At 43.1% G+C, this 5000-nt stretch overlaps 12 non-coding genes and 2 pseudogenes across 12 annotated transcripts in view; all 14 read right to left on the bottom strand.

Moving 5' to 3' along the window:
* Positions 1-18: 18 nt before the first annotated feature.
* LOC145872343 (5S ribosomal RNA) lies at positions 19-137 on the bottom strand. The gene has a single exon (XR_014387975.1). It is a non-coding gene; the product is annotated as a 5S ribosomal RNA (ribosomal RNA).
* A 409-nt stretch (positions 138-546) lies between these two features.
* On the bottom strand, positions 547-665 carry LOC145867491 (5S ribosomal RNA). Its single transcript, XR_014383484.1, has one exon. It is a non-coding gene; the product is annotated as a 5S ribosomal RNA (ribosomal RNA).
* A 139-nt stretch (positions 666-804) lies between these two features.
* LOC145874179 (5S ribosomal RNA) lies at positions 805-923 on the bottom strand. The gene has a single exon (XR_014389813.1). It is a non-coding gene; the product is annotated as a 5S ribosomal RNA (ribosomal RNA).
* A 409-nt stretch (positions 924-1332) lies between these two features.
* Positions 1333-1451, bottom strand: LOC145874178 (5S ribosomal RNA). Its single transcript, XR_014389812.1, has one exon. It is a non-coding gene; the product is annotated as a 5S ribosomal RNA (ribosomal RNA).
* A 139-nt stretch (positions 1452-1590) lies between these two features.
* LOC145870817 (uncharacterized) lies at positions 1591-1699 on the bottom strand (annotated as a pseudogene).
* A 139-nt stretch (positions 1700-1838) lies between these two features.
* Positions 1839-1957, bottom strand: LOC145874177 (5S ribosomal RNA). Its single transcript, XR_014389811.1, has one exon. It is a non-coding gene; the product is annotated as a 5S ribosomal RNA (ribosomal RNA).
* Positions 1958-2366: 409 nt separating this feature from the next.
* Positions 2367-2485, bottom strand: LOC145874979 (5S ribosomal RNA). Its single transcript, XR_014390613.1, has one exon. It is a non-coding gene; the product is annotated as a 5S ribosomal RNA (ribosomal RNA).
* Positions 2486-2894: 409 nt separating this feature from the next.
* On the bottom strand, positions 2895-3013 carry LOC145870602 (5S ribosomal RNA). The gene has a single exon (XR_014386599.1). It is a non-coding gene; the product is annotated as a 5S ribosomal RNA (ribosomal RNA).
* A 139-nt stretch (positions 3014-3152) lies between these two features.
* LOC145875589 (5S ribosomal RNA) lies at positions 3153-3271 on the bottom strand. Its single transcript, XR_014391232.1, has one exon. It is a non-coding gene; the product is annotated as a 5S ribosomal RNA (ribosomal RNA).
* Positions 3272-3410: 139 nt separating this feature from the next.
* On the bottom strand, positions 3411-3529 carry LOC145874176 (5S ribosomal RNA). The gene has a single exon (XR_014389810.1). It is a non-coding gene; the product is annotated as a 5S ribosomal RNA (ribosomal RNA).
* Positions 3530-3938: 409 nt separating this feature from the next.
* Positions 3939-4057, bottom strand: LOC145874175 (5S ribosomal RNA). Its single transcript, XR_014389809.1, has one exon. It is a non-coding gene; the product is annotated as a 5S ribosomal RNA (ribosomal RNA).
* Positions 4058-4196: 139 nt separating this feature from the next.
* Positions 4197-4305, bottom strand: LOC145870816 (uncharacterized; annotated as a pseudogene).
* Positions 4306-4444: 139 nt separating this feature from the next.
* LOC145874174 (5S ribosomal RNA) lies at positions 4445-4563 on the bottom strand. The gene has a single exon (XR_014389808.1). It is a non-coding gene; the product is annotated as a 5S ribosomal RNA (ribosomal RNA).
* A 409-nt stretch (positions 4564-4972) lies between these two features.
* LOC145869936 (5S ribosomal RNA) overlaps positions 4973-5000 on the bottom strand; it is a 119-nt gene continuing 91 nt past the window's right edge. The window contains exon 1 of the ribosomal RNA XR_014385932.1: positions 4973-5000. This exon is cut by the window's right edge and continues 91 nt beyond it. This is a non-coding gene — a ribosomal RNA (5S ribosomal RNA).

Genomic DNA, 5000 nt, shown 5'->3' with positions numbered 1-5000 from the left:
ACACCCTCGTGGACAAAATGCTTACAGCACCTGGTATTCCCAGGCGGTCTCCCATCCAAGTACTAACCAGGCCCGACCCTGCTTAGCTTCCGAGATCAGACGAGATCGGGCGTACCCAGGTTGGTATGGCCGTAAGCGAGAAACAATCTCTTGCTACAACATATATAGTCAAAGTGAGTGTGATAAACAGACATTGCATTTTCACCAATTAGATAAGCAGCTTGAACTTTGTGTCACTGAAAAAGTAGAAGAAATTACAAACACTGTTCCCATCACTTTTTAGCACAGGTAGTTGGATAAAATACAAACTTTATTTCCTTTCATCATTTGAACAGGGCAAAGGAGCACAAAGCACACACAAGCTGCATTCAGCAACAATATTCTTGTTTGTCTTATAAATACAAGGCAGATGCTAATTGAAAACACAAGGAAATTTGATCCTATTAAAAAGGCCGGAAGCTGCATTTAGTCAATTCATCATTAAATGCTTACTACAAGGCAGTGTTGCTGATGAAATAGTGCAGGGGCACACCCTCGTGGACAAAATGCATACAGCACCTGGTATTCCCAGGCGGTCTCCCATCCAAGTACTAACCAGGCCCGACCCTGCTTAGCTTCCGAGATCAGACGAGATCGGGCGTACCCAGGCTGGTATGGCCGTAAGCGAGAAACAATCTCTTGCTACAACATATATAGTCAAAGTGAGTCTGATAAAACAGACATTTAGTCAATTCATCATTAAATGCTTAATACAAGGCAGTGTTGCTGATGAAATAGTGCAAGAGCACACCCTCGTGGACAAAATGCTTACAGCACCTGGTATTCCCAGGCGGTCTCCCATCCAAGTACTAACCAGGCCCGACCCTGCTTAGCTTCCGAGATCAGACGAGATCGGGCGTACCCAGGCTGGTATGGCCGTAAGCGAGAAACAATCTCTTGCTACAACATATATAGTCAAAGTGAGTGTGATAAACAGACATTGCATTTTCACCAATTAGATAAGCAGCTTGAACTTTGTGTCACTGAAAAAGTAGAAGAAATTACAAACACTGTTCCCATCACTTTTTAGCACAGGTAGTTGGATAAAATACAAACTTTATTTCCTTTCATCATTTGAACAGGGCAAAGGAGCACAAAGCACACACAAGCTGCATTCAGCAACAATATTCTTGTTTGTCTTATAAATACAAGGCAGATGCTAATTGAAAACACAAGGAAATTTGATCCTATTAAAAAGGCCGGAAGCTGCATTTAGTCAATTCATCATTAAATGCTTACTACAAGGCAGTGTTGCTGATGAAATAGTGCAGGGGCACACCCTCGTGGACAAAATGCTTACAGCACCTGGTATTCCCAGGCGGTCTCCCATCCAAGTACTAACCAGGCCCGACCCTGCTTAGCTTCCGAGATCAGACGAGATCGGGCGTACCCAGGCTGGTATGGCCGTAAGCGAGAAACAATCTCTTGCTACAACATATATAGTCAAAGTGAGTCTGATAAAACAGACATTTAGTCAATTCATCATTAAATGCTTAATACAAGGCAATGTTGCTGATGAAATAGTGCAAGAGCACACCCTCGTGGACAAAATGCTTACAGCACCTGGTATTCCCAGGCGGTCTCCCATCCAAGTACTAACCAGGCCCGACCCTGCTTAGCTTCCGAGATCAGGCGTACCCAGGATGGTATGGCCGTAAGCGAGAAACAATCTCTTGCTACAACATATATAGTCAAAGTGAGTCTGATAAAACAGACATTTAGTCAATTCATCATTAAATGCTTAATACAAGGCAGTGTTGCTGATGAAATAGTGCAAGAGCACACCCTCGTGGACAAAATGCTTACAGCACCTGGTATTCCCAGGCGGTCTCCCATCCAAGTACTAACCAGGCCCGACCCTGCTTAGCTTCCGAGATCAGACGAGATCGGGCGTACCCAGGCTGGTATGGCCGTAAGCGAGAAACAATCTCTTGCTACAACATATATAGTCAAAGTGAGTGTGATAAACAGACATTGCATTTTCACCAATTAGATAAGCAGCTTGAACTTTGTGTCACTGAAAAAGTAGAAGAAATTACAAACACTGTTCCCATCACTTTTTAGCACAGGTAGTTGGATAAAATACAAACTTTATTTCCTTTCATCATTTGAACAGGGCAAAGGAGCACAAAGCACACACAAGCTGCATTCAGCAACAATATTCTTGTTTGTCTTATAAATACAAGGCAGATGCTAATTGAAAACACATGGAAATTTGATCCTATTAAAAAGGCAGGAAGCTGCATTTAGTCAATTCATCATTAAATGCTTACTACAAGGCAGTGTTGCTGATGAAATAGTGCAGGGGCACACCCTCGTGGACAAAATGCTTACAGCACCTGGTATTCCCAGGCGGTCTCCCATCCAAGTACTAACCAGGCCCGACCCTGCTTAGCTTCCGAGATCAGACGAGATCGGGGGTACCCAGGCTGGTATGGCCGTAAGCGAGAAACAATCTCTTGCTACAACATATATAGTCAAAGTGAGTGTGATAAACAGACATTGCATTTTCACCAATTAGATAAGCAGCTTGAACTTTGTGTCACTGAAAAAGTAGAAGAAATTACAAACACTGTTCCCATCACTTTTTAGCACAGGTAGTTGGATAAAATACAAACTTTATTTCCTTTCATCATTTGAACAGGGCAAAGGAGCACAAAGCACACACAAGCTGCATTCAGCAACAATATTCTTGTTTGTCTTATAAATACAAGGCAGATGCTAATTGAAAACACAAGGAAATTTGATCCTATTAAAAAGGCAGGAAGCTGCATTTAGTCAATTCATCATTAAATGCTTACTACAAGGCAGTGTTGCTGATGAAATAGTGCAGGGGCACACCCTCGTGGACAAAATGCTTACAGCACCTGGTATTGCCAGGCGGTCTCCCATCCAAGTACTAACCAGGCACGACCCTGCTTAGCTTCCGAGATCAGACGAGATCGGGCGTACCCAGGCTGGTATGGCCGTAAGCGAGAAACAATCTCTTGCTACAACATATATAGTCAAAGTGAGTCTGATAAAACAGACATTTAGTCAATTCATCATTAAATGCTTAATACAAGGCAATGTTGCTGATGAAATAGTGCAAGAGCACACCCTCGTGGACAAAATGCTTACAGCACCTGGTATTCCCAGGCGGTCTCCCATCCAAGTACTAACCAGGCCCGACCCTGCTTAGCTTCCGAGATCAGACGAGATCGGGCGTACCCAGGATGGTATGGCCGTAAGCGAGAAACAATCTCTTGCTACAACATATATAGTCAAAGTGAGTCTGATAAAACAGACATTTAGTCAATTCATCATTAAATGCTTAATACAAGGCAGTGTTGCTGATGAAATAGTGCAAGAGCACACCCTCGTGGACAAAATGCTTACAGCACCTGGTATTCCCAGGCGGTCTCCCATCCAAGTACTAACCAGGCCCGACCCTGCTTAGCTTCCGAGATCAGACGAGATCGGGCGTACCCAGGCTGGTATGGCCGTAAGCGAGAAACAATCTCTTGCTACAACATATATAGTCAAAGTGAGTGTGATAAACAGACATTGCATTTTCACCAATTAGATAAGCAGCTTGAACTTTGTGTCACTGAAAAAGTAGAAGAAATTACAAACACTGTTCCCATCACTTTTTAGCACAGGTAGTTGGATAAAATACAAACTTTATTTCCTTTCATCATTTGAACAGGGCAAAGGAGCACAAAGCACACACAAGCTGCATTCAGCAACAATATTCTTGTTTGTCTTATAAATACAAGGCAGATGCTAATTGAAAACACAAGGAAATTTGATCCTATTAAAAAGGCCGGAAGCTGCATTTAGTCAATTCATCATTAAATGCTTACTACAAGGCAGTGTTGCTGATGAAATAGTGCAGGGGCACACCCTCGTGGACAAAATGCTTACAGCACCTGGTATTCCCAGGCGGTCTCCCATCCAAGTACTAACCAGGCCCGACCCTGCTTAGCTTCCGAGATCAGACGAGATCGGGCGTACCCAGGCTGGTATGGCCGTAAGCGAGAAACAATCTCTTGCTACAACATATATAGTCAAAGTGAGTCTGATAAAACAGACATTTAGTCAATTCATCATTAAATGCTTAATACAAGGCAATGTTGCTGATGAAATAGTGCAAGAGCACACCCTCGTGGACAAAATGCTTACAGCACCTGGTATTCCCAGGCGGTCTCCCATCCAAGTACTAACCAGGCCCGACCCTGCTTAGCTTCCGAGATCAGGCGTACCCAGGATGGTATGGCCGTAAGCGAGAAACAATCTCTTGCTACAACATATATAGTCAAAGTGAGTCTGATAAAACAGACATTTAGTCAATTCATCATTAAATGCTTAATACAAGGCAGTGTTGCTGATGAAATAGTGCAAGAGCACACCCTCGTGGACAAAATGCTTACAGCACCTGGTATTCCCAGGCGGTCTCCCATCCAAGTACTAACCAGGCCCGACCCTGCTTAGCTTCCGAGATCAGACGAGATCGGGCGTACCCAGGCTGGTATGGCCGTAAGCGAGAAACAATCTCTTGCTACAACATATATAGTCAAAGTGAGTGTGATAAACAGACATTGCATTTTCACCAATTAGATAAGCAGCTTGAACTTTGTGTCACTGAAAAAGTAGAAGAAATTACAAACACTGTTCCCATCACTTTTTAGCACAGGTAGTTGGATAAAATACAAACTTTATTTCCTTTCATCATTTGAACAGGGCAAAGGAGCACAAAGCACACACAAGCTGCATTCAGCAACAATATTCTTGTTTGTCTTATAAATACAAGGCAGATGCTAATTGAAAACACATGGAAATTTGATCCTATTAAAAAGGCAGGAAGCTGCATTTAGTCAATTCATCATTAAATGCTTACTACAAGGCAGTGTTGCTGATGAAATAGTGCAGGGGCACACCCTCGTGGACAAAATGCTTACAGCACCTGGTATTGCCAGGCG

This window comes from Salmo salar, unplaced genomic scaffold (assembly GCF_965601325.2).
Source record: "Salmo salar unplaced genomic scaffold, fSalSal1 ptg000293l, whole genome shotgun sequence".
Classification (NCBI taxonomy): Eukaryota; Metazoa; Chordata; class Actinopteri; order Salmoniformes; family Salmonidae; genus Salmo; species Salmo salar.
This window is presented reverse-complemented; position numbering and strand designations above follow the sequence as displayed.